Below are 27,989 nucleotides of genomic sequence, written 5' to 3'. Positions count from 1 at the left end.
CAGCCATTTGTCTAGGGGTTTGAAACAGTACTGATCCTTCCACTTTCACCTTTAGGGTCTTGGGATCAAAGGCATGTACCACCACACCGGGCTTTATGCCACGCTGGAGACTGGACCCAGGGCTTCCACACCAGGCAAGCACTCTGAATCATATCCTTAGCCTGCCTCCTTCTCTTTCTGGTGCTGGAGCATACCCCAGGGCCTTAAACATTTTAATAACGTTATTCCTCAGCTACATCCACAGCTCAGTCAAAATACAATTTCTTATTTAGTAAAACATGTCTTTTTTTGAGCTGGGGATAATAGTTTGTATCTGTAATCCCAGGACCCGAGGCCAAGCAAGGAAGATTTTGCTGAGTTTAAGGCCAGAGTGGACTACATAATGAACACCAAAGCAACCAGTTATAGCAAGACCCTGTCCAAAAACAAAAAGTAAAATGGTGAAATACTAACCCCCCAGGCAAATGGCTGGCTTCCATATTATGACCCCTGTATTTCAGCATCCTGAATGCTAGGATTAGAGGCATGTTTCAACACACCTAGCCCTATTTGTGTGTGGGGGTGTATTTGCATGGGTACGCAGGTGCCATAGAAGGCAACATCTGGATGTCTTCAATGGCAACTCCACCCTATTTTTTGACACAGGGTATCCCTATGTAGCTCTGGCAGGCCGGGAACTCGATTTGTAGACAAAAAGCTGCTCTTGAACTCAGACATCCTCTTGCTTCTGCCTCCCAGGTGCTGGGACTCCCACTGAACTTGGAGCTAGCTGATTTCTTTTCCAGCCCTGCAGTTATGGGAGAACCCCTGTGCTAGCTTCTTACGTGGGTGTTGGGGATCTAACTCAGATCTTCAAGACTGTGGCAAGCACTTTACTGAGCCACCTCCCAAACCCATCTTTAATCTTTATATGCCAATTCTCAGGTTTGCAAATGTCATCACTGTGGTGATATCTGTAATTTAAGAAATAAAAGTTTGCCTGATAATCAGAGGACAGAGCCAATCACAGAGTTAGCCATAGAGATCAGGCAGTGGTGGCACACACCTTTAATTTTAGCATTTGGGAGGCAAAGGTAGAGATCCATGTGGATCTCTGTGAGTTCAAGGCCACACGATTAATCCAGTCTAAAAGAAAAAGAGCCAGGGAGTGGTGGCACACACCTTTAACTCCAGCACTTGGGATCACACACCTTTAATCCCAGCACTAGGAAGGTTGAGACAGGAAGTGATATGGCTGGGCAGAGAAAGGAATATAAGGCAAGAGACAGGAATTCAGCCCTTTTGGCTGAGGACTCGGGCATTCAGTCTGAGGATTGGGAAAACAGGATCTTCTCTTTTCGTTGAAGAGTTGGTGAGGTGAGAAGTGGCTGTGGCTTGTTTCCTCCGATCTTTCAGCATTTACCCCAGTATCTGGCTCTGGGTTTTCATTATAAGACCATTTAGGATTCCTGCAACACATCACCTTTTCGGTTCTGCTTTTTAAGTTGTATTATTGTGTGTGTGTATGAGCGCGCTCTGCGGCGCCGGTAAGATGAGAGGACAACTTTCAGGAGTCTTCTTCCGGTCTACGGGTTCTACAGCTCGAACTCGGGTTGTCAGGTTTGCGGAGCCATTTCGCTGGTCCCCGCGACTTTCTAAACTTGGACTGCCGGCGAAGTTCTTCTTCCCCCACCATTCATTTCCTTTAAAGACAAAGCACGGAAAACTATCTCCTAAACACCCAGAAGCACGCACATCAAAGCGGAGCGCTTCAGGAATAATAGACCGTCCTCGGAGGTCACCAGGAAACGCCTCCCGAGCCCCGGGAAGGGGGCGGGGTCTGAGAAGCCTCCGCTCTCACTGCTCCGTCTTGCCCCGCCGCCGGCCCTTCTCAATTCTCGCGAGACCTCCGGCGGCTCAGCCGCTGCGCACTACGCGGTGCTAAGAGTCAAGGCGCCGAGAGCGAGGGGGAGGGGCGGACGGGGTGGGGGGGGGGAAGAGAGACGGTACAACGGCGTGGCCGCCATCTTGTTTGCGCCCCCGCTCCGCGCGCGCTCCGTTTTCCGTGACGCACGCTTCCCCCTCCCCTCCACCGCGCCCGGGGCCCCTGCATTGCCCGACGGCGAGGCAGCGCGGGGGCGGCTGCTTCCTTTGCTGGACTCCGGAGCAGAGGCCTGTGAGTGTATGGGAGCTTGGACGAGGAGGGTGGAGAGGGCCGCGGCGGCGGCGGCCAGCTGTGGGGGCGGCGCTTCCCGCCTCTGGCGGAGATCTCACTTTCCCCCCGCGGCCGCCGCTGCACTTCGGTCGGGCCTGCCGCCGCCATGTTGTGCCTTCGCCGGGCCCGCCGCTGTCGCCGCGGCTGCGCTCGCGGGGTCCGTGCGCCTGGGCCCGCGGGCTTTCTCCCATTGGCGGAAGGCGGCTGCGGGGGGGCTCGCTCGTGATTGGTCGGCGGCGGGGAGGCCGCGGACCTGGCACCTTATTGGTCACGCCGGCTCCGGCCTTGGGGGTGGTGGTGGTGATGAAGGAATTGGCGGCTGTCGGCTTGCTAGCTAGCTGCTCAGGCTGCGGGGGTCGGGGAGACCATCCCTCTAAGGCCAGCGTGGCGAGGAGATTCCGGGGCGAAGCCGGAGGCCCTAAGGAGAAAGAAAGAGTGGTAGCCTGGCTTATGGCCTGCAAAAGGGGGCACTCCTAGTTCCAGAGGCACTCAGCCAACTCCAGATGGGGGGCGTGCAAGCCCTTGGTTTGTAAACACCGGAACAGGAGTTACAGAAGAAGGGTCTTCTAGATCCAGGGGTGCTAGACGTGGAGCGTGAACCAGCTTGGGAATGACCCCGAATAGAAGTCTGAGTGCATGGTATGGGAGTAGAGGGCCTGAGAACCAAAAACACAGAGCCAGACGAAGGATTTTGCTGTAGAATTCAGGTTTTGAAACCCGGAGGATTTGGGGGAAGCCCCGGAGTCCATTCTGGGTTCTGGCATGGGGTGTGAGAAACAGGTAAACAGAAAGAGGGATCCCATTGGACAGGTGTGTCAGGTTTTAGACACTGAATGCCAAATTCAGCATTGCATGAAGTAGGCTCTAGATGGTATTTGCATAGTTGGGAAGTTAGGGATTACAGGGTTTGGGATCATGCTAGTTTTGAAATGTTTCATATGAGATTTTCCTGCCTTTAGAAAAACGCAGGGTCAGGGCTTTGTGCGTGATAGAGAAACGCTACCAGCTGAGCTACACCCCCATCCCTAAAATTGATCTTTTTACCTTCAGTTCGGAGGTACTGAATCACGGTAGTCTGTGAATTAAACTCAGGAATAACAGAGCTACTACTACCGTGTATTGCGTGCTTACATTGTACTAGCTGGGGTATATGTGAATTTTATGTCACCTAGATAATAGCAGTGCTATTCTCGTTCTCTGAGTGAACAGTTTAGTCCATTGCTGGAGCCTGGTGCACTGCCCCTGGTTCGGTGTTATTGGAGTCCCAGCGGGCAGGCTAAGGTGGGAGGGGTTGCTGGAGCCCAGGAATTTGAGCTCAGCCTATACGATATGATGAGGCTCTCTAAAAGCAAAACGAAACCACTAGGAGTTTACTGAGGTTTGCAGCTAGTCCAGATCCAGGCACAGGTCTGTAATTCTCAATTCCTACACTCTAGAGCTCCTCCTCCTCCTCCTCCCTGTTTTCTCTCCTTCCCTCCTCTTCCTTTCCCTTTCTCATGTAGTCCAGGCTACCCTTGAACTCGATGTGTAGCTGATTCTTGTCACTCCCAATTCTCCTGACTCCACCTCCTAACTGATGAGATTATCCAGAGGGCCCTCCCATGCTTGTATCTTGGAGCTCTTATTTTATATTTTGAAAATTTTATTGCATTTTAATTTATTTATTGTGTATATTTGGCTGTGAGCCATCGAATGTTTGAGGTCAGAGGACATTTTGTAGGTGTACTCTCCTTCTACCGTGTGAAATCCATGTGTTGCATTCCAGTCTTCAGGCTTTGCCAGCTTGGAGCTTATTTTACATTTTATTTTTATTCTTTTATTTTTTATTTTTTTGGTGTTTCGAGATGGTTTTTCTGTGTAGCTTTGGAGCCTGTCCTGGAACTCACTCTGTAGCCTAGGCTAGCCTGGAAATCACAGAGATCCGCCTGTCTCTGCCTCCTGAGTGCTGGGATTACAGGCTTGTGTCACCACTGCCTGGCCTTATTTTTATTTTTGAGATGGGGTAGAGCAGTCTAGCCTAGAACTCATAGAGATTGACCTCTTGAATGCTGGGATTAAAGGTAGGTGTCACTGTGACCAGCTGTAGCCCTTATTTATTTGTTTTTTTTTTTTTTGAGACTGGGTTTCTCTGTGTAGCCCTGGCAGGCCTGGAACTCAGAGATCCTCCTGCTTCTGCCTCCCAAGTGCTGGGATTAAAGACTTACCACAGGGCAAGAGCCTTTATTTTTAAAGTCAGTATTGCCTTGGTACCATAGATACCTTGTTACGGAAAAGAAACACTTGCCCTTTATCAGAAAGTTTTAACTGCAGCTGTTTTTAAGCATGTTCTTTGTGTTGAGGTCCTAAAGAGTGAGAGAACCTTTTCAAAGTCGCTTAGCTTTGTAAAGACAAGCCTTGTCTATCCTCAGTCACTGGATAGGTGACTTCGTTTCACTGGACAGCATTGCTTCACCATAGAAAGCAGTGTCTTATTGGTAGAGACAAACCTTGGTTCTTGGGCTGGTGATGTAGCCCAGTTGGTAGAGTATGAGTCTAGCATGCAGTAAGCCCTGGATTTGGTACTAACATCTAATAGTTGTAATCCCAGCACCCAGGAGGTAGAGAAGGAAGGCTCAGTAGTTTGAGGCCAGACTGAGATATATGAGACTCTGTCTCTAAATTAATTAATTAATAAAATGAAATAAAAATAAAGGCATGATCTTCCTGTGTAGCTCAAGCTAGCTTCTAACTTGGGATCCTCTTGTCCTGGCCTTTTGAATATGTAGTCTACAGGATATATTTTGACTTTTTCTTTAACCCCTTTGGTACAGTGCCCAGAGTCACATGCCAGGAAAGTGTACTACCACATGATTCCAGTGATGAGTTCAAGTAATAAGTTCAAGTTTACCTCATTCATTGGAAGGAGAATGGCAGAGGACATACTTAGGGTCGTAAATGACCTTGAATTTTATTCCAGCCTCCGATATTACAGTTTAAGGACATTCATTAGCTAGCAAAGTTGTTCCTTTCATTTCTACTTGTTTCAGAGGAAACTGGTTGTGAGTAATGTAATGTCTTATAGTCACTCTTTTTACTCAGGTTCTCATGCATGAACTGGGATATTAGGAAGGTTAACATACAGCTCATTTTAGTATTTTCCCTGCAGAGACTCAAAGCACCCAGCATATTTTCAGTGGATTAACTGCCGGAGGAAATGGATTCCATCTTTGTCCCTGAAGTGCCTGTGAAGGAGTGCTGTAGCAGCTGATGTTGGACTAGGAAAGATTTGTGTTGCTGCAGTTTCTCCAGCCTCTACTCTGTGCTGGGGTATAGTCTTGTCTGAGTTTTAGATTTTTTCCTTTGTAAAGTGGTAATTACAAGAAATGAGTATAATAGCATGAGAAGATAACACTGTGGACCTTAATAAATGAGAGAACTCATTATTTTCTTTTTGGAACGGCATAAAATGTGCCATTCTAACTGACATCCAGTTAGAGCTTTCTTGACAAGGAGGTCTTTTATAGTTCTCTCCTCTTTTGTGTGCAGTAGGATTCCACATGGGGGAGCAACCACTGATAGAAAAGAGAAACCTCAATCATTTGGACTGTTGTGGCTTAGAGGCTGATTTTCCATGGGCCAGTGTGAGGTCAGTCTTAAACTTGTACATGCTCAAAGTGGTTGGGTAATTTGTTTCAGGGAATAGTGTCTTTTGATAGCTTCTGTTAACTTCCAGTTGCAGCCAGGTAAAGATGGTGGGGGAATGAAAAGCTTTTCCTATTTGCTAGAAGCAATTTTTTTAAAGTTAGAACAACCAGTATTCCATACAGAGATTTATAGTAATTATTTTTTTAAAAGTTTCCCTAGTGTAGAAAATTTTAGTTGAAGTTGGATTTTGGTTTGTGTGTTGCAGAAGATAACATTGTGGGGGAAAAAAATCTGCCTGCCTTTAAGACCTTTTGTCAGGTTGCAAGATTTGTTTGCACTCTTCCACCTTTCATGTTTCTCAACAGTGATGTGTTGAGAAGTCTGAGAAGCACTCGTAGTCATCTCCAGTACAGGGTGGGCTCATGCTCCCTATCTGCAGAGAGAACTTTGTAATGGATAGATAACCTTCAGGTGTAGTTTAGAGAGGTGACTTCAGACTACCTTTTCTGCACTTGAGTGTTCCTAGAATAGCTTTAAACTAAAGGTTTGAAGTTTCAATGTCTAAGGTACTTAAAGGGGTCCTATTTAAGCTATACTGTCCATTTAAAGTCAATAGTATGTACGATTCAAGGATTGCTCTGAGTATGAAGCATAAATAGTGATCTTGAACAGTGTTTCACTAAGAGAAGAAGTGAAATGACCCAGGAAATTATACTACATATACAGTGTTTTTGTTTCTTTTTTTTTTGTTTTTCAAGACAGGATTTCTCATTGTAATAAATAGCTCTGGCTGTCCTGGAACTCATTCTTGCTGGCCTTGAACTCCCAAAGATTCGCCTTCCTCTGCCTCCTGAGTGCTGGCATCAAAGGTGTGTGCCACCACTGCCCAGCCATATAGAATGTTTTATATCATGCCACTGATGGAAAGCTATGTGTTTCTAAAGCTGTTCATGGTACCTAATTGCCCCAATCCCTACCTAGACTCAAGCTGCAAATTGTCCAGGTAGCTATATAAAGTGAAATTCTTCGCTCAGTGATAAGAATGCATATGATATGTCCATTTTAAAAGAACGAGGGGTGTCAGGCAATGGTGGTGCACGCCTTTAATCCCAGCACTTGGAGGCAGAACCAGGCGGATTTCTGTAAATTGGAGGCCAGCCTGGTCTGCAGAGTGAGATCCAGGACAGGCACCGAAATTACACAGAGAAACCCTGTCTTGAAAAACAAACAACAACAAAAAAGAACGAGGGCTAATGAGGTATATACCATCTTCACAGTTGAATGTCTGTCACTTCTGTCTTAAAAACCACTCCTTTCCCAAGAGGGCTCAGTACTGTAGAACTTGTTCATTATGAAATGGACAGGTTAGGAAGCAGAGTGTGCTTGGCTGACAGTAATCTAGAAGGCAGAATATTTTGTTTATGGTGATATTTAATGTCATTTTCAGTAATACTAAACTTAAAGGAAAACATTATGTGCATTAAACTTTATTTATTACTTACTTAAGGCAGGATATCTCTACATAGCTATGGCTGTCCTGGAACTCACGGAGATCCTGCCACTGCCGGCCTCGTGCTGGGACTAAAGTAATGTGCTACCATGCCCAGCTAGTGCATTAAACTGTTTTAGACAGCTATCCGAATAGAGTTGCCTGGAGTCTTTCCTTCTACAAAAAATGTGTCACTAAATAGTGACCAAGTGAAATATAATTCCTTATTTTACAATTATTAGTCAGGCCTTTGTACATGTATGTTTGTGAGAATTAATAAAGGTTTTGTGCTATAACCATTGTGTATTGGAGCTCAGGTGAGATAGGGCAGTCTGAATTAAAAGTGAATGATCTGTGCAGGATAGCTGGGCCTATACTGGGAAAGATTTTTCTGAGAATGCCTCAAAAGTGACATAGATTCTTAAAGGTTATTATTTTAAAGGTTATCCAATCTAATAGGTAATGTCATAATTAATAGCAGCTCATTTTTTTTGAGCTTACAACAGGCACATTATTGTTATTCTATATGTGTCATTAACCACTGAGTTCTGGGCCATCAAAATGACTCAGTGGGTGAAAGTGTTTGCTGTGCAAGTTGACCTGTTTGATCCTTAGAACCTAAGGTGGAAAGAGAACCTACTTCCAGAAGTCGTCCTCTGACCTCCACAGCCCACACATGGAGTAGTAATAAAATAACATCACAACTACTGAGTCTCACTGATTTTAGAGAAATCTTAATAGTTCCCTTTTTCTCCCACCTTCCCCTAGTCCCTCTCCTCTCCTTACTCTCTCCTCCTTTCTCATCCCCCTGCCTCCTTTAAACAGAATTTCTCTGTTTAGATCTGGCTGTCCTGGAACTCAGTATGCAGATCAGTCTGGCTCAGAATGCACAGAGATCCTCCTGTCTCTGCCTACTGAATGCTGGGATTAAAGGCATTCATCACCATGCCTGGCCCCTTCTTTCTTTTGAGGCAGGGTTTAGTACACTATGTAACCCAGGCTGACTCAGCCTTCTGAATGATGAGGTCACACATAAATACACCAGCATGCTTGGCTTCCCATTTGTATTTTTCACCACTGACTACTGCCATACCAAGGGCTCTTATTCTTAAGATCTTAACTCCCCCAAGAAGCCCTCTGAGCAGCCTGATATTTAATAGGCCTATGGTGAGGTCCTCTGCTTATCCTTCTGTAGCACTGCACATATGTCCTGGTAACTAGCACAACATCACATGATACCTGGGTTAAATTTCTTTTTTTTTTTTTGGTTTTTCGAGACAGGGTTTCTCTGTGTAGCTTTGCACCTTTCCTGGAACTCACTTGGTAGCCCAGGCTGGCCTCGAACTCACAGAGATCCGCCTGGCTCTGCCTCCCGAGTGCTGGGATTAAAGGCGTGCGCCACCAACGCCCGGCTAAATTTCTTATAATAGACTTTAACCCCATTGAAGACAGACATTATGTCTGGTTTGGGATTCAGGGCTCAGAACCGTCCCTGTGCCTGTATTTGTTGAACAAACAAAATTATTTTAATCTTCCAACCTTGTGGGCTGTTAGAGTACAGGAGACTGGCTGCAGTAGAGCTTTAAGTAACTAGCTTGAGGCCATGAGCTACAGAGTCATGATAATGAGAAATTGTAGTCTAAATCTGTCTAGGTGGGTAGTCTGGGCTTTTGTGTGCTACTCTACATGGCTGCTCTTTTCCTTTTCTTGTCTTTACATATCCTTGTCAAGTGTTGAGACAGCCTGTGACTAACAGCCCCATTCATAGCTTTCCAGACAGCTTGTCCCCATGTTTGGACAGCTGAGAGCTGAAGTAAGTTCCTCCAGAATAATTTTTCATCCATTGATCTCAATTATGCTTTGGTTTATCCTCTCTCTCTCTCTCTCTCTCTCTCTCTCTCTCTCTCTCTCTCTCTCTCTCTCTCTCTCTCTCTCTGTGTGTGTGTGTGTGTGTTTTCTCAAGACAGGGTTTCTCTGGTAGCTTTGGAGCCTGTCCTGGAACTCACTTTGTAGACCAGGCTGGCCTCAAACTCACAGAGATCCACCTGCCTCTGCCTCCAGAGTGCTGGGATTAAAGGCATGTGCCACTAAAGCCTGGCGTGTGTTTTAATTTTAGTAGAGTCTCACTATATATCCCTGGCTAGCCCAGAACTTGCTGTGTAGTTTAGGCTGGCCTTGAAGACTATGTTTTACTTAACTGAATAATTTAGAATTTATCATCTATTAAAGGTCTTTTCCCCCCTCATTCATTCATTGAGTAACCATTTTCTTTTTTTGTTTTTCAAGACAGGGTTTCTTTGTGTAGCTCAAGGTACCATTTTCTAAGCACCAGTGCTGCATTCTTTTATTTTGAGGATATTTATTGCTCTTAACTGTTCCTAGGCTGCCTTTGGGGAGCATCTTAAAATAATTGTTAGGTTGGTTGTTATTGTTTGTAGTTAGGATTGAACCTAGAGCTGTGTGTGTGTGTGTGTGTGTGTGTGTGTGTGTGTGTGTGTGTGTGTATGTATGTATGTATGTATGTATGTCTGGTGTCTGTGTTAGGCAAGTGCTCTACCACTGAGCCACTAATCAGCTCCTCTTACTTTTTTAGATGGTATCATGCTATCATCTTCCTGCCTTAGCCTGTTACTGGGATTACAGGCTCTCACCATTGGGTTTAGCTATTTCTGTCTTTTGAAAATATTTTGACACTTAAAAACAAACAAGCCCTTGAGGTGGGTTTGATTTGGGAAGTAACTAATAGTTATTCAGAACTAAGTCAGGGGAAAAATTTGTGTCAGAAACTGTAATCCAGTAAATAGCTTCTGGTTTTCTTTCATTTGCTTATAACTTTTTTTGTTTGTTTGTTTTGAGATTGGGTCTCTTTGTAGTTCTGGGTATCCTGGAACTCAACTGTGTAGACCAAGCTGGCTTTGAACTCAAGAGATTTGTCTGCCTCTGCCTCTTAAATGCTGGGATTAGAGGTGTGTACCACCATGCCCGGCTGGTTTGCTTATAACTTTTTTTTGTTTTTGGTTTTTTGAGACGGCTTCTCTGTGTAGCTTTGCGCCTTTCCTGGATCTCGCTCTGTAGACCAGGCTGGCCTCGAACTCATAAAGATCTTCCTGCCTCTGCCTCCCATGTGCTGGGGTTAAAGGCGCGCCACCCCCCCCCCACACTTATAACTTCTTAAAAGATTTGAAACACACATTAAAATACAGAGATTTGGCATTAAAGTAATCTGACTTTTGTGTCTTTAAAACATCTGGAGCTCAGAGTGCAGTAGGTTAGTTAGTGTTTGCCCCTTTAGATAGGACAGTGTTTTCCAGCAGTCACTATCACTGTCCCGCTTACTGACACTGGCTAGAGTCAAGATTGGTTTATGTTTTTGCAGGGTAGGAGGGCTTATTTATTTATTTATTTATTTATTTATTTATTTATTTTAGCATGAATCTTAAAAGTTGTTATTAATAAAATCAAACCCGAGATGAGTTATTGGGGTCCATGCTGGTAGATCAGAGAGACAGAACAAGCCACAGCTATCTCACCTCGCCGGATCCTCAGCTGGTCTTGTCTCCTCAGACTGGAGGCCTCTGAGTCCTCATCCGGAATGGGCCTCAGCTGAATTACTGCTCAAAAGCCTGAATGCTTAACCAGCCAAAATGCTTAACCAGCCAAAATGCCTCTAGTTTCTGGTCCTCACGCCTTATATATCTTTCTGCTATCTACCACCACTCCCTGGGATTAAAGGCTGGCTTTCTGGGATTAAAGGTGTGTGTCACCATGCTTGGCTATTTCCAATGTGGCCTTGAACTCACAGAGATCCAGAGGGATTTCTATCTCTGGAATGCTAGGATTAAAGGTGTGAGTGCCACCATTTTCTAGCCTTTGTATCTAGTGGCTGTCTGTTCTCTGACCCCAGATAAATTTATTAGAGTACACAATATTTTGGGGAACACAATACCACCACAATTTATTTTTTGAGACAGGATCTTGTTGTATAGCTCTGGTTGGCCTGGTAGTTACTGTGTGTAGCCAGGGTGTCCTTGAATTCATGGAAATCCTGCTTCAGCCTCCAGAGTACTGGGATTACAAATGTGTACCTCATTTATATATTGGTACTGAGCACTGGGAACACATGCAGAAAGATAGAAAGACACAGTTGCTGCCTTGAAGAATCTCTTCTGTGTGTTAATAAAGATGTTTTAAAAAATAAATTAATAGTATGTATAAAGCACTGTAGTAAAATGTATGTTTAGATATTGATTGAGTCCTACTATATTACAGATTTGCTTTGTGCTTTCATTTATCTCAGCTCTCCTGTGAGTTAATTTTGTTTTATCACTTTCAACATGAAATGAGCTCAGGAAAGGTTAAGTAACTTGAATAATATCAAACAGTTAATAAGGAGTTTGGCCAAGAGCATGAGTTCTCACCCTTCTATGAGAGCACTGAAGCTTGAACTGTAACCTGAGTTACAGGTTTTCTCTCTTAGTGACGAGAGTATTTTTGGGGATGAGTAGATGCAATTGTGTGGTATAGAGAGCTGCCAAGATTCGGGGCAAGGGAAGAATGAAAGTTAGAGTCCCAGATATCCCAGGAGGCACTTAGTCTATGGTAATATCAGCTAGGGAAGAGAAAGTGAATGGGTCAGGTTGCCAAGTGGAAATTCAGGGATAATTTGTGTTTTCTTCTCACTGTGGTTGGAATTCTACTGTGGTGACCGCTGATGAGAAATAGGAGTTGAGATGTTTTTCTTGTAAACTGCCAAGAACTAATAAAAACTATGCCCAAGACCTTCACAGAGTAGCAAGGGACTTGATTGGTTTAATCTGGTACATCAAAAACAGTTGAAAGGCAGACTTTTAGAACAATAACCAGACCTTGGCTGTGACTGGTGGTGGTGAAAGGCCTGGATTTCCGGCCTAAAAACCAGGGATTTTTAGTTCCAGCTGGGAGTCCTCTTACACAGTTCTTTACAGCTGAGGAATTGCTTGCTGCAGGGATACAGGACATAGAGGAGAAATTACCACAAAGTAGTTTTAGGGCCTTAGCACAAGTCTTGTTTTCTTTTTGCATGGTGTCCTCTATAAAAACTAGAAGGTAGAATTCGATGGCATTCAGCACTTCATATTTTTTCCATTCTTATTCAAGCACAGCATATAATGTACTTTATATATATTAATCCATTTAGCCCCTACAGTGTATACAAACTGTATTACAGATGAGCTAACTATGGTTCAAGCTTAGTCTGTGTCATACAATTAAAAGGTAGGTTGTAGAGCCCAAAGTCTATAGGTAATTCTGGTTACTCCTGGTGACCTTCAGTACCCTAGAATGTTTCTAGAAACAGCAGTGAGCTAAGTAAAACTATTAATCTTTCCTGAGATCACTCCTGCTGCTTATTTAACAAAAAAAACAAAACAAACAAACAAACAAAAACCCTAGGGTATTGTTATGTAGACCACACTGGAATTCTGAATTCTTTTGCACCTTCCTTCCTGCTGGTTAGCTGGGATTACAGGTATGTGCTCCCATGCCTGGTTCAGAGTTTTGATGTCATAGAAGGCATTTCCCCCTCCATCACATTTTCAGAAAGTTGAAGTGGAACATTGTGGTGGGCTTCTTTTGAAATGCTACTGTTCCTGCCACCAACTTCATATATTACCCCCAAAGCTTCCTATTTGGTTTGCTGGTGTTTTAAAGTAAAATGCATTACCTTTGTAGTAGTCTGTGCTTTTAAAATAAAATTACCATGAATACAAAGACAGGCACCTTTTTCGAAATCCTGAAGACTGTTGTATGAGCATAGCTTCACTGATATTATTGAGAAAGCTGTTTTTCTTTGATTAACCCTGCCTGGTTTTATTCTTCTGTTAATAATGATCAGTAGAAACCTGGAAGTATATGGTCACAACTTTCCAACCTTATGCACATTGCTTCTCTGGTTTTTCTGCCATAGGATACTGTAGCAATATCTTACAGACACCATTCATGGCCAATCAGAAGCAGTGAAATTACCTTAAATTTTTTAAATGGAACTCTGTAGCCAATAGGAAATCCTTTGGGTGGGAAGTGTAGCGAACCTTTCCTTTGGTTTTTAAGAACAATTCTAAATTTGCCCTCCCCCGTTTTTGAAGCGCATGAGACCATAGATGTCTGCTGTGTGCATTTGCTGGGTATTTCCAATCCTTAAGTTCTTGTGTTTGAAGTGAAGAATCTGACCCCTGTTCTGCTTCTCAAGGTAACTTTAAAACAGGAAGTGTACAAAGGAGGTAACTGATGACGTGAACAGCCAATCATGGCTTTGTATTCTTAGCTGATAAAACGGCTCAGCCAATGGGACTGCTTTGGAGGCAAGGTTTGGTGTCAAATAGCAGGCTAGATTGAATGCCTTTGACTGTTAAAGTGGAAGGAGGCTGCAGGCTTCATTGGAGCCTCAGAGTTTTTCACTGAGGCAGGGGTCAGCTGAAAGACAAAGAAAAATGGCGAATAGTTTGCTGGGGGGTGGGAGGACAGCTGTTCGGGTTTTCACTGGAGTGGACATTCCAGACTCAGGTTTCTGCATCTTCTGCTGCCTTTTGTCCTCCGTTCTTTTTTTAGGGGGAGGGATAGGAGTGACTTAAATTCTCCCTGTCCGAGGAGATATAAATAACTCCATGTAAAATTAATGCAGTTCTCGGTAAGTTTAATTCTTTGTTTTGTGTTGAGCTGATAGAGACTGGTAGCTTCAGAGAGTATAGACAAGTTGCACTGTTTCAGAAAATGGCCACTTGACATTCCATGCATACCTTCTTGTGCACCTAGATTACCTTGCTCTGGTTAGATTTTGCATGTCCTTCAACTAGGATTTTCCTGCTTTAATATCGACAAGACAGATGCAGGAAGGGCTAATCATTTTTCATGGGCATACAGAAGCAAAGCACTGTGTCTTTACATTGGGTAAACTTAACTGTTTTCCAAATAATTTTCCTTTGTTCAAGTGCACTGAAGCTTTTCTCCAGAATAAGCTGAGTTGTTTTAAGAGTTTTTCTATTTCCATGCACCTCTTTGGCACACATGTTTTTAGAGATAGAAGCCACATTAATGCTCTTTCAATTTGTTTGAAAATATGATTTACAACCGATGCAGGTTCTGATGGGAAAGGCCCACATGCCAGCCTGAAATTCTCCTATAACTTTCTTGATCTACCTGTCTGTAGATTCTAATAAGAATCAATTAAGTCTTTGTTGTTAAATGTTCATATTAGTTTAATGTGCTGATTAGTTTAGAGGGCAGTTAAAATTCGAAGTGACAAGCTTATCACATTTTTGTCAGCTGTTGATTTGGTTCTTTTAAATGATTCAAGCAAAATGCCTTTCATTTTCAGTATGAAATGTTTAAGGGGCTTACCTGCAGTTTGTGATTAGAAAAGTTAAGAGTGTAGGTAGCCTTTTTGCCCTTGATATTTACCCCCTTCTTTAAGGATATGAAGCTAATAGAGGTTGCTAATCAGTAAGTAACAAGTCAGTTCTTGTGAACAGTGGAATCATTAGTTCTGTGTACTGAGATCTGTAGTATGCCTGGTTTTTAAAAAGCAGTTCTTTGTTTTTCTCTTTATTTGCAAATACTGAATGAAGGTCATTGGAACATCCCTGCTGAGGTGGAGTGTAGAGCAGCGAGCAGCAGTAGCTCTGGACAGGGAAGGGAGGAGGCAGGCCTGGCCTGAGGAGAAGTTTGGAAGGTGTTGAGCTGCCTTCCTCTGCTTCCTCTTGAGGAAAAGATCTACCTGAGAGGATTCATTGGGGTTTAGGTTTAGACACTTCCAACTGGAGTGGGATAACAGCCCAAGTTCCTGGATGCAGGCCTCTGTCGCTGCTCCGAAAAGTGACCTTGAAAAACTGCCGAGGATTTGAAAGATTGAAGGACAAAGTTTGTTTATGCAGATTTGAACTGAAAAGCTCTCGTAAGATGAAAGACTACTTCTGGATGTTCTATCCAGCAGTTACTAGGAATCTGATTTGGAGTTTTAAAGTAATAGGCCTGCTTCCTCACCATTTCTTTCTCACCCTCCACCCCCAAGGAAAAAAATTCTAAATTCTTCTGCTAGGACAGTTGAGTGAATTACCTAACAGATTCAGAATTCATTGCATGCTGCTCTCTCACCCTTGTAATCTGGAGGGTTCCTAGTGAAGAGAATGGTATTCCAGGAGCTCAAGTAGTTGTATTTGTGAAACTCTTTTTGGTAGGAATGCTGATGGTAAGAAAATGTTCAATTTGGGGGAATTTTAAGTCCCAAGAGAAAGAAGTATGTGTTAAGTATTAAAATTCAAGTGACACTTAATTTAAATGTGTTTTGTATAGGTTGTTGGTGTATATTAGTTATTTCAAGTTGTATGTTAGTTTAAAAAACAGATGGAGGTATCAGTGACCTTATTGGCTCTGAGAGAGGCCTGGAGAAGAGGGATAAAAATGAAGATGGGGAAAATAGGAGGCTGAGACAAAACTGTATACTTAAGAACTTTGTGGAGCTAGTTGCATAGAAAAGTTTTTCATCTTTTTTAGGTCACCCACTGCCTGGGAAAACACACACAGGAGTGCCTGTATGAGGCCTGACGCAGCTGAGATGTTGTTTCCTGTATGTTGAATGGCATTTATGGACCCTTCATTTGATTCTTTGTTGAATGGCGCTGATACATTCCCCTCACTTAACACGTTAGACTTGAAAACATTTTCTAGACAAAAGAGGAAAACTCTCCCGGAAAGAGAAAAAGCCTTATGAAATTAACCGTAACTCAGGGGGATATGGCAGAAGTGGTAAGGGTCAGGGAGGCTTGGCTGGGGTTAGTTTGTTCACTCTGGTGACAGACTATATTTTGAGGCAGTAGAATATAAACTATTTAAAGCTAAGAGTCCTGTGTTCAGATCCCAAGGTCAAGTCACCTGTTTAGAGTCGACTTATAAAAACATGGGACCTAACAAACCATAGCTCAGTTGGTAAAGTGCTTGTCTAGCATACAGGACACCCGGGATTTGATTCCTAGCACTTCATAAACCAGGTATGATGGCCCATGCCTGTAATCCCAACTTGGGAGAAGGGAAGCAAGAGGATCCAGAAGTACAAGGTTATTTAAGACCAGCCATTGTCTCAAAAAAGAGACCTAGAAATAGCAATTTGGGAGGTGGGATTGTAAATGTGTATGGGACAGGACTTGACCATGAGTGATTTTCTTTACCATCCACTGTTTTTTTTATTACATTTAGAGAGAGAGAGAGAGAGAGAGAGAGAGAGAGAGAGAGAGAGAGAGAGAGAGAGAGAGAGAAGAGATCGTGCCGTGGTGTACATTAGAGGTTAGAGGACAATTTCAGCAGTGGGTTCTCTCCTTTCACCTTGTGGGACCTGTGGGCTGAACTTAGTTTGAAAGGCTTGGAGGCAGGGTCTTTTATCTTTTTAAACCCCCCCCCCCACCTTATTTTTATTTTGGGATAGAACCTTATGTAGTCCAAGCAGGTCTAGGATTCTCTGTGTAGTCAAGGATGACCTTGAACTCCTGACCTTACTCCACTTCCTGGGTGCTGAGGTTACTGGTGTATACCACTTAGCCTCAGGGCTGAGGATGGAAACTAGGACCTTGTGTCTGCAAGGCAAATGCTCTGCTGAGCTACATCCCCTGCAGCATCTTACTCAGTGGTGAGTCTTGAATGAATTCCCTTATGTTGACAATTCTCTGCACATGATGGATTCCTGTATAAATATTGCCTGTTACTGATGCAGCCTAGTTGAGGGACTTAAATGTTTATGGAGATAGGTACAACATCAAAGAAAAAAATGTTGGTGTTATAGGTTTATAAGATAATATTTGATTCCCTCACTTGCATATTCCTATTTGTGTTAACAGGATCCTATTTTTAATTAATTGATTTATTATTTTGTGTATAAGTGTGGGCATGCATATGAAATGTCACATGTGTGGGAGTCAGAGGATAACTTTCAGGAATCAGTTCTCTACAGTTACCATGGATTTCAGAGATCAAACTCAGGTCCCAACAAGTACCTGCTGAGACATCTCACCAGCTGGATCCTGTCTATGTATTTAATACATGTGTTGAGATTATTGAACCATCATCCATAAATATTTCCTGTGAAGGAATTTTAACCCCTTTGTCAAAATTTAAGGGGCTCAGCCAGAGGATTCAGGAGGCCATCACCCTCTGTTAAATAGGGAGTTCAAGGCTAACCTGAGCTACATAAGGCCATCCTCAGAACAAAGACCTCAGAATAGAATGAAGTGATAATACTTTTGTTTTTAAAATGTGTGTGTGCACATGTGTAAGCACATGTGCATCAGCAAGCTACTGCATACATGTGAAGATCAGAGAATGACCCACTTATACATAGATTTTGGAATCAAACTCAGGTCTTCAGGCTTGCCTGGCAAATGTTTTTACCCAATGAGCCATCTGGCCTTTGTTTAAAAAATGGAATGCTGCTTTTAAAAACAACATTAAACTTAGGAGCTTCTCAGAATAAAGACTGGGAGCCTGTTCTGATTGGATACTGAGATGTGCATTTTATTTTTATGTGGGTAAGTTGTAATTATTGCTGATTGCTTAGCAGAGGTTACAGTTTTTAGTTTGTATGCCAAATATTTATAAAGTACACTGGAGCCTTTTTGTTTGTTTGCTGTGAAGTCATATGATCTTTCTGTCTGTGATTATTTGGGAGCTTGAGAAGTAGCTATAGCTTGTAGAATAGTAGTGAGCAAGTAAATGTTGAAATGAGGACTTTAAGAAGAAATGAAGACCCGTTAGAATCTAAGCATGAACATGAATCTGACACAGTTATTACTGTGTGATGCTTCTTTGGTATAAGTGGTAGAACCCCATGGAGGTGCTTTCACCCCTATTTTACATGTCTTGTGTTACCAATTTTTAGGATTGCCCCCCCCACTCACATTGATACTTTGTGATTTTTGATTTCCTGTCCTATTGAATTACTTCCTCAGTCATGGTCAGTCAGCATTAATGTTGGCTTCTTTTTTGTGTGAATTGAAAAACTTAATTCAGACAGTAAGATTTAGCAAAGTTAACATTTATTTAGCTAAGTTCCTTAGCAGTATATGCTTAAAAGCAGCAGCCTTGGTGACTGGGCTTTTTGTTCCTAATTATGATTAGGCCACCTTTTCAAGAAGCTGTATACTGGGGCTGGAGAGATGGATCAGTGGTTAAGACTTGCTCTTCCAGAGGACCTTGGTGCAGTTCCTAGCAACTACACAGTGGCTCAAAACCACCTGTAACTCCATAATGGGCCTCTTCTGGCCTCTGCAGACACTTGCCATGCATATGGTGCGTGTACATAAGTGCAGGCAAAATATGCATACACATGAATTAAAAATAAATAAATCTAAAAAAGGGTAAAAACAAACAAAAAACCCAAGTTGTATACTTTTTGTGGGGGTTTCAGGAATCTAAAAAGCATTATTACTGCTCCCTTCTTTCCTTTTTTTTTCTTTCCTCTCTTTTCCTTTTTGCGGTACTAAGCATCAAACCCAGGGCCTTATAAGGCTAGGTTAATCCTCCACTACTGAGCTACATTCCGTAGCCCCTAAAAAGCATTCTTGAAGAGGATCATGGTTGTCTTTGCGAATCAGATTATTTTGCCCATACTCATCCCCAGAGTTTGATTAATACTGTGTTAGACTGACGGAATAATTTAGGCAAGCACTGTAGCACGTCTTCGGCTCCCTGGAGTCAGGGGATCTAGTCTAGTTTTTCTTGGAACAATTGAGGCCAGAGAGAGTTGGGGTTCTATTAAGATCTCAGCTTTTTAGGTACTGGCCTGGTAAGATCAGAGCTTTTACTCCCACTCAGTTCATTGCATTTTTTTTTTTTTTTTATTCCTCTGGGTGGTTTTTATCTTTCATGTTTCTTTTCCTTATGGTACACCTGTACAGGACACAGAAAGAACAGAGAAGTAGGCCATGGAGGAGGTTCAGTAGTCCACACATGGAGTCTCGTGGTTCGAATGTTTGCTGTGGCAGCAGCTTAGTGTCCCTTTGGGATTGAAAATCTCTTGCCTCAGCCAGTTGCTTGTTCTGAAAACTGAGATTCAGCTAGGAAGCTAATGGTGTCCACCTGGCAAAGGTGTTTTAAAGAACTGGGTGACTTTTGTGCATTACAGAGAAGTAAAACAAGATACAGAGCATAACACCTGCATGCCAGCTCATGCTGTTTATTCTTATTTGTTAGAAATACATTTTAAGAGCAAGCTGTTCTCACACGTGTTTGAGCCTAGTTCATCACATGAGTCTTTAATGTGACATTTTAATGAAGCGAAGATTCTAACATTTAACCAGACTAAAGTAGGAGCCTTTGTCTGTGTATGCCCAGGGTAATACTTTAGCTAACTATGCCAAATTCCCACCCCAGCAAAGTGGTGTCATTGTGTGCTCATGGGTAGTTGTGAAGTTTTGTTCTTTGTTTATTCTTTGGTAGGATGTTTTGAAAATTTTAAAGTTTTTTCTATCCATTGAATAAAAATTAGTTTATTGAAAGAGTGAGGGATTGAACTGTATAACTTACATCATATAAAGTCCTGTGATTGAAATTGGTGGTAGACACAGCTGGAAAGTATGTACTTTATGTCTGCATTATGCAGACTTCAATTTTCTTTTTAATCTCTTCTTAGTATTAGGGCCAGCTCTTCAGGGCTTGGTCAGTTTCTACTTGTTTATTATTCTCATCTCCTGTCTCTCTGTTCAGTAATTGACCCAAAGTTTTTCTCTACTCAAAGTATTGTAAGTTAAATTACCTTTTAACACCCTGTAGTATAAAAGGGCAGCTGAAGGATAAATAGCAGATAAATTCCAGTATAAAAGAACTAAAGGAGAAAAAAACCCTTGTTAGTAACTTTCAAGTTGCATATAACATAGTTTGTGACCTTGTGTTCCCTTGTTCAGAGGAAGAAAGATGGCTGCGTCAAGAACTGCAGCCAGCTGCAGTGCTGATTGACTTGGTGATCTTTTTGTTGTTGAAAGTACTGTCATTTGGCTCCATTTCCATGGTGTTAATTACATGGGACACTAAATAGAAGACTGCATGACTAGAAATATTCAGATAAAACTAGGGTTTCCTCTCTTTACCTATACTTTGTAATTCTTACCTCTAAGGAGACTCTGAAGTTAGATGCTTACACATTCTTTCTCACCAGTTCATTATGTCTGCATATTTTTTGTGTATTTTTGCACAAGTAAAATTGTATTCTAGGTCTAACAGTCTGGTTAGGGAGACATGATGCATATCAAATATTAGGAACTGATGTGGAAAATGCAAGGAATGTAGCTCATTTGGTAGAGTACCTTGCCTAACATTCATAAAGCTTACTCCAAGTGGTATCATGACTCTAATTCTAACACTGGGGAGGGGAGGAGAGTGGGGGGAGTCAGATGCTGGAGGAGCAGAAGTTCAAGGTCATTTTCAGCTATATGGAGTGTTAGAGGCTAGCTTAGGCTTAAAATTCAGGAGAGGAGACCTCAGCTTAGGAAGGCAAGCAGTTGAATTGGCTCTATCAGACTTCAGGAGGTGGGAACATGACTGAGGCATAGTTGACAGCAGGAGCAAGATCATGATTCACAGAGTGCAACTTTTGCACTGAGGAGAGCAATAAATAGGTCACCCTGCTCAGAGCATGAGTGAATGACAGGAAGGAGTGGTAAAAGAAAGACGACTGGGGAAGTAGGGGTCCTTGACACTGAGATCAATTTCTGCTTGACATTAGTGACTGTTGAGGATCTAGGGCAGTAGATTGCTGTGGCTTTACCAGAAATGTGCTTTCACTAAGTTTGTTGCATATCCTATGTAAAATGAAGATGGTACTAGAAATTTTGTGATTTTTATTTTAACTTGATTTTCCCTTTCTTGAACATAAACTGATAAATGACAGTGTCACGTGTCACAGTGTCAAATGGTTGGACATGTCTGACATGCTAGAGGCTTGTGAGGAAGGTTATAATTGTTGGTAATTTAAGTAGGTTACAGTTGTACTTGGCTCACAGTGATAGCTAAATGGGTATTAGTTACTGTCATTGTAATCATCATTTTATTACTGCATGGAGTTGATGGAGGCTCAGATAAAATGATAGTAGCATGAAGAAAGGTCAGGTGAGGACAGCACTATTGAACACTGTCATTACTTAGTTCATGGGACTGAGGGACAGCCTGAATGATTAGCAGAACAGAAACTGAAGGAGAAATGGAACAGGTTTGGAAAAAAGTAAATTTGAGTTTGGGGAGTTTTAGTTTTATTTGACTTAGCTTTCCAGTTGGAAATGTCCAGTACATAGATTGTATATTTAGGACTGGACACTGGGGGAAATATCAGAATTGGTAGTATATTTGGTTATCCTCATCGTCTTCTCCCTCCCTCGTCTGTGACAATACTGGCGTCTTGTGCCTGGTAGGCAAGTGTACCACCATTGAGCTATATCCCTAGCCAATAATAATTGGAATTTAAACTCATAATAATTATAACTAATCTGGGTGACAGATAAGAGAATCAAGGGAGAGAATGGTCAGAATTTACCAAGCTTCATATCAGAGATAGAAACAAAGTGTTGGACCCTTGTGGTATGGTGGCACATGCCTTTAATCTTTTGCTCAGGAGCCAGAGGCAGGTGGAGCTCTGAATTTGAGGCCAGCCTGGTCTAGATAGAGTTCCAGGCCAGCCAGGGCTACATAGTACACCTTGTCTCAAAAAACAAACAAGCTAAAGAACATCTGTAACTAGGCATCCACAACAAGGTAAACATATTACTTAGCTCTCATCTTCCTCAGAATGTTTTGAGTACCATATGTGCATGATACCTGATCTTGAATGAGGGCATCATTTTCTGCTTCTAAGTGTATATGCAATAAGCTAGTATGGGCATTTCTTTGTGTTTTGACCTGCAAGAGAAACACAGCTCTTGAACCTGATGGTCTTGACTTTCTCTAAAGATGTGTAGATATTTTCTTGAGGTCTTACTAGGTAGTTGAGATGTATGTGTACAGAAATGTCCTTCTCCATCCAGGGTAAAGATTAGATTCCGGGGTTGCACTGGATTTAGTATTACTGATACTAACTTTGAGAAGTCTGAAGTGGGAAGCCAATGAAAAATGCATGTGTAGGAATTTGACAGTGCTTGTTTAGCAAATAATTTACATCCCAAAGGATAGAGAACCACTGATCTATAAGCTCTAGCAGAATTTTCACCATAAACCACCTGTATTTAGTTTCTAGAGTAACTGTGTCATAATTATCTCCAATCAAAAAGAAAGACAGTAAGAAACTTGTCACTAGAGAAATAATTGTAAATTTCCAGCTGTCTTACTTGGCTATTTTTATCCTGAACTCTTGTGAATTTTTTTTCTTCCTGGTAATTAACTGGCCAGATGCCCATGCAGCTACTGCTCTCAACAACATCTAAACTTGTAACAGTGTGCAATGTTTATGGGAATCAGTACTTCACAGCTAAGTACCTTTGTACTCTTAGTTGATATTTCTGATGTGGGTAGGACAGAGAAAGATCTCCATTTTGAGGGCGAGGAAGCAGGGGGCAGAAGCTGATGAAATGAGCCCAGTGCTCTTTACCCTGTACTTCCCTACTGTGTTGAGAAAACAGTCTGTTCTGGGAGACTTAGTCCTCTCTGTTCACCCTTTCCTGTATTGAGTCTTCTACCCAAAGACACAGTTTTTTTTTTTTTTTGTTTTTTTTTTTAAAGTTTTTAAGTGGGTATGGCTCATGCCCGTATTGCTACTACTTGGGAAATTAATGCAAGAGGATGACCAGAATTTTAAGACATCTTGTTTTATAGAGTGAGAGACTCTGTCTCAAAACGGGAGGTGGGGATAGAGCGGGGATGGGGACAGAACAAAAACTGGGTGGTGGTTGCACATGTCTTTAATCCCAGCACAGCCTGTTCTATAGAGTGAGTTTCAGGACATCCAGGGCTGCACAGGACATACAGGGCTACACAGAGAAACCTTGTCTTGGAAAGAAAACAAACAAAAAAACCAACTAAACAAAAGGGATGTAAGAAAATTTTGCAAGAGTTCTCATTCTTCTTTTTTTTTTCTTCTCCCAGAGTCAGGGATTCTCTCTGAAGCTGTGCTGGCTGTCCTAAATCTCACTCTGTAGACCAGGTTGGTCTAGAACTCACAGAGATCCGCGTGCCTCTGCCTCCCGAGTGCTGGGATTAAAGGCGTGCACCACCACCACCACCACCACCACCACCACCACCACCACCACCACCGCCCGGCTGAGAGTTCTCATTTCTTATATTATGTAAATGATCACTTAAGTTGATTTTAAAAGGAACAAATGCATAGTAAAATTGAATTACTTTGAAAGGTTTTATTGAAAAAGGTAGCGTTAGCCACTTTTCAGAACAAATTATAAGTAGATACTTTGGGCAGTAATAAATATTTGGGGAATTGCCTTCTGTGAATCCTAAGTTCACTACAGTCACACAAATAGATACTTTTCAAAATAGATACTTGGTTAGAGAGTTAGGATTTCTGTGGTCTTTTTTAGCCATGCAGGTGCACAGTTTGTGGTATGTATTGGATCCTTCCCTTGAACTGCAGAGATCAGTATTTTTAGATGAATCATAGCTGGACAGTCTGCTTTAGATACCCTAGCTATGGTTTATAGCTCCTGCTTTACCCCCAGTGAAGTAATTAGAAGAAAGGAATCTGTGCAGCTATTGGAGCATTTGTAATGGAGGGCTGACTAAGGCTGTTGGATACTGTAGTAAAAGCTCACCAGGCCCCAGCAAGTGAACTGGGTCTAGTCCCTCTCCTTGAAGGATTCTGCTGCTTACCAAACTTGAAAACTTTAAACTTAAAATTATCAGTTTCCACTTTGAAAAGTGTGTAGCAATCTGGTGACTTTGCACTTTAGATCTCCATTTTTCAGAATGATTAGGAACATTAAAGGAAGAAACAATAAAATAAAGGTAGATGTATACAGGGGCCAGGAGAGGGCACCAGATCCCCTGGAGCTGGAGTTACAGGCAGTTGTGAGCTGTCTGATGTGGATGCTAATCTCTGGTCCTCTGCAAGAACAACAAGCACTCTTAACCATTCAGATAACTCTTTCTTGTTGTTTTAAGACAGGGTCTGGGAAAAAAAAAAACAAACCAGGGTCTGTCACTGTATAGCCTTCACTTGTAATTTTCCACTTAAACCAAGCTGGCCTTAAACTCACAGAAATCCACCTGCCTCTGCCTCCTGAGTGCTAGAATTAAAGGCATGCACCACCCTGCCCATCTTGAATAACCAGTCTTAACAAAAGAAGAGAACTTTAACAAAAGATCACAGGACTGGCCAAGCAGGAGGATGACTGCATGTTTGAGGCCAGCCTGGAGGTATATATAAAACAGGTGGGTGTGGTAGCATTCACCTGTAATCCCAGTGCTGGAGAGGTGGAGCCGAGGATCTGAGTCCACTAGCCAGCCACTCTAGATAAACCATGGCCTCCAGGTTCAGTGAGAAATGCTATCTCAGAAGATACAGTAGGGCCTGGAGAGATGCTTTAGCAATTAAGATTCTTCCAGAGGACATGGATTCAATTCTCAGCACCCACATGATAGCTTGTAACTATCTATAATCCAGTTCTAGGAGATGCAGTGACCCTTTCTGGCATCTGTGAGTACCAGGCATGCAAGTGGTACACAGACATACATGTTATCAAAACACAAATATACATTTAAAAAAAAAATGAAAGTATGGTAATGAGTCCTGGGGATCCAGCTCAGTTAGGGTATTTGCCTAGCATATATGGAGCCTTGGGTTTGATTCCTAAAAATTCCTAAACTGGGTCTGGTGATACATATCTGTAACTCCACAACACTTGAAAGGTAGAGCCAAGAAGGATCAGAACTTCAAGGGATATGTAGCAAGTTCAAGTCCAGTTTCATACACAAGAGCACAGGTTATGGGTTCAAATTCCAGCTCTGACATGGACTTACCTCATTACCAGGTTTCTCAGTCTTCTTAGATGAATCTATCAGATGGGAATATTTGTACCTGTGCTCCCTTTTTTGTGTTTGTATTGAGGACAAAATAAGTAATGTAAAGCCCCTTCAGAAGTGTAAAGGACAGGCCTGGCACAGTGCTCGGTCAGTAATGTTGTTGCACAAGCATGAGGATATGAGGATGGATCCCCAGCACTCACATAAAAAGCTAAGAATGGCTTTTTGTACCTGTTACCCCAGCAGGAGGGAGATGGAGGCAGGAGGAGGGTCTGTGAGGCTTGTTGTAGACAAAGGTCTTAAAAAGTAGAGTGAGCCCCACTTTAGACTCCTAGCAATGGTGGAGAAGGTGCCTGAACTGCTGGCCTGCTCCGGTAATCAGACTGGTGGATACTGTAACTGTCATTATAGAGCCTCTATCTAGTAACTGGTGGAAGCAGTTGCAGAGATCCACAGCTAGACACAAGGCCAAGCTCTAAGAGTCCAGTCGAAGAGAGAGAGGAGGGATTCTATGAGCAAGGGGCATCAAGATCATGATGGGGAAATGTACAGACAGACAACCAAACCAAACTAGTGGGAACTCATGGACCAGTAGCTTTGGAGCCTCTATGGGACTGGACCAGGCCCTCTGCAAAGGCAAGACAGTTGTTTAGCTTGGACTGTTTAAGAATCCCCTGGCAATGGGATCAAGATCTGTCCCTGGTGCATGAGCAGGCTTTTTGGAGCCAAGTGCCTATGGTGGGACACCTTACACAACCTTGGTTCAGAGGGAGGGGCCTGGACCTGCCTCAACTGAATGTACCAGGCTGGGCTGACTCCCCATGGGAGACCATGCCTTGGAGGAAGTGGGAATGGGGAGTGTGTTAGGGGAGAAGGCTGGGGGGGGGGGGGGGAGAAGGGAGGAGAGAAGTACTTGTGTTTGGTATGCAAAATGAACAGAAAATTTCTTAATAATAATAAAAGAGTGAGGAAGAACCCAGTGTCAACTTCTAGCCCTCATATACATGAGCATACCCATGCATACACATTTACACACAAAAGTGTAAAAGATGTACAATTGTTGGAGATTAATGTAACCATTTATTGCTTTATACAACAGTGGGAGATTTGGGTTTTGGTTGTCTTGGAGAATTAGTTCCTCCCACTCTGAATAATCAGTATAACCAACCCTGTATTTACAACTTTTATAAAACTTGACAGGGAGGTCTGGACAGATGGCTTAGTGGTTAAGAGCTCTGTTTGCTCTTCCAGAGCACCTAGGTTCAATTTCCAGCCCCCACGTGGCAGCTTTAGTTCCAGAAAAGCTGATGCCCTCTTACATGTGGTGTACAAATATACACGCAGGCGAAAAAAGAAAGATGTAAACAAATTTTTATTCTCTGCCGGGCAGTGGTGGCAGGGAGGCAGAGCCAAGAGGATCTCTGTGAGTTCAAGGCCAGCCTGGGCTACAGAGTGAGTTCCAGGACAGGCTCCAAAGCTACACAGAAAAACCCTGTCTCAAAAAAAAATTTTTTATTCTCTCTTGTGTGTGTGTGTGTGTGTGTGTGGTGGGTGGGACAGGATTTCTTTGTGTAGCCTTGGCTGTCCTGAAACTAGCTCAGTAGACCAGGCTGGCCTCGAACTCAGAGAGTTCTGCCTGTCTCTACCTTCTGAGTGCTAGAACTAAAGATGCCCACCAGTACTGCCTGGCTAAAAAAACATTCTCAAAAAAGAAAAAAACCCTTAAAGCCTTTCAGGTCTGTAATTGGGAATTGCCGTCTCCTTGATGTTTTTAGACCTATTAATTTACCAGCACACAGTCTCTGTTGTCCAAGGAAACGTGTGATTAGCTATTGTGCTGTATGTCTAAAGGAGAACAGCTCCTTTGCATCCCTACCCTTTACTTCTTCCCTGTCACTATTTTTTTTTTTAATTCTTCTATTGGATTATTGCATAGCGGTTTCTATATAGATGAACACAAGTACTTAAGAAGGAATCTTCCTATATGCAAATTTCAAAAACCTGAGACTAAGGATTATTGAGAACTTAGAGTAATTCTTGAGGAGCCTGTGTTTGGTCATTGGGTTCATGGCCCTTTCACTATATGCAAGGCATGTTTATCTTGAGTGTGTGCCAGAAACAGATGGTATGTAAGAGCCAAGAAGAAAATAGGAGTGTACACATTTGGAGCTTAAAAATAATATGCTAAAATAGTAATAAGCCGTATTAACAAGTCTGAAAATGCTACTTATAGAAGTAGATTTGATTGTGCACTAAGGATGTTTTGAGAGGAAGGAGAAATGTTGATTAGTAAATATATTAAATTTCCCTATAGTTATAAGGGAAAGCAAAGTTTCCTAATGGATGCTATACCCTAAATCTTTTTTTTTGGTTTTCCGAGACAGGGTTTTTCTGTGTAACTTTGCGCCTTTCCTGGAACTCACTCTGTAGCCCAGGCTGGCCTCGAACTCACAGAGATCCTCCTGGCTCTGCCTCCCGAGTGCTGGGATTAAAGGCGTGCATCACCACTGCCCAGCTGCTATACCCTAAATCTTTAAACAGTAGTTATAATCCATGAAATGGTCCTCAGAATTATTGCTTTGTAGAATCTTTTTGTATCTGAGAGTTTAAATAGAGCTGGACCCTGCTTGAACTTTCTTTACTTTTTCTTTTCTTTAACTTTTATGGGTGGTTTGCCTGTTTATGTGTCTGTATGCTTGTGCATACAAT

At 42.5% G+C, this 27,989-nt stretch overlaps 1 protein-coding gene across 5 annotated transcripts in view; it reads left to right on the top strand.

Annotated features, from left to right (window-relative positions):
- The first annotated feature begins 1,954 nt into the window (after positions 1 to 1,954).
- The window catches only part of Nfyc (nuclear transcription factor Y subunit gamma), a 73,295-nt gene continuing 47,260 nt past the window's right edge, over positions 1,955 to 27,989 (top strand). The window contains exons 1-2 of one of the 5 annotated variants that reach the window (XM_028886433.2): positions 13,241 to 13,971; positions 15,834 to 15,906. The gene's annotated coding sequence lies outside the window, so the exon portion shown is untranslated. Of the gene's footprint in view, positions 2,156 to 2,498; positions 2,834 to 13,240; positions 13,972 to 15,833; positions 15,907 to 27,989 lie in introns of those variants that run through there. The other 4 variants (XM_028886430.2, XM_028886437.2, XM_037202905.1 and 1 more) reach the window with 4 other exon arrangements.

This window comes from Peromyscus leucopus, chromosome 2 (assembly GCF_004664715.2).
Source record: "Peromyscus leucopus breed LL Stock chromosome 2, UCI_PerLeu_2.1, whole genome shotgun sequence".
Classification (NCBI taxonomy): Eukaryota; Metazoa; Chordata; class Mammalia; order Rodentia; family Cricetidae; genus Peromyscus; species Peromyscus leucopus.
Note: the sequence above shows the minus strand (reverse complement) of the source record. Positions and strands in the feature narration are given on the sequence as shown.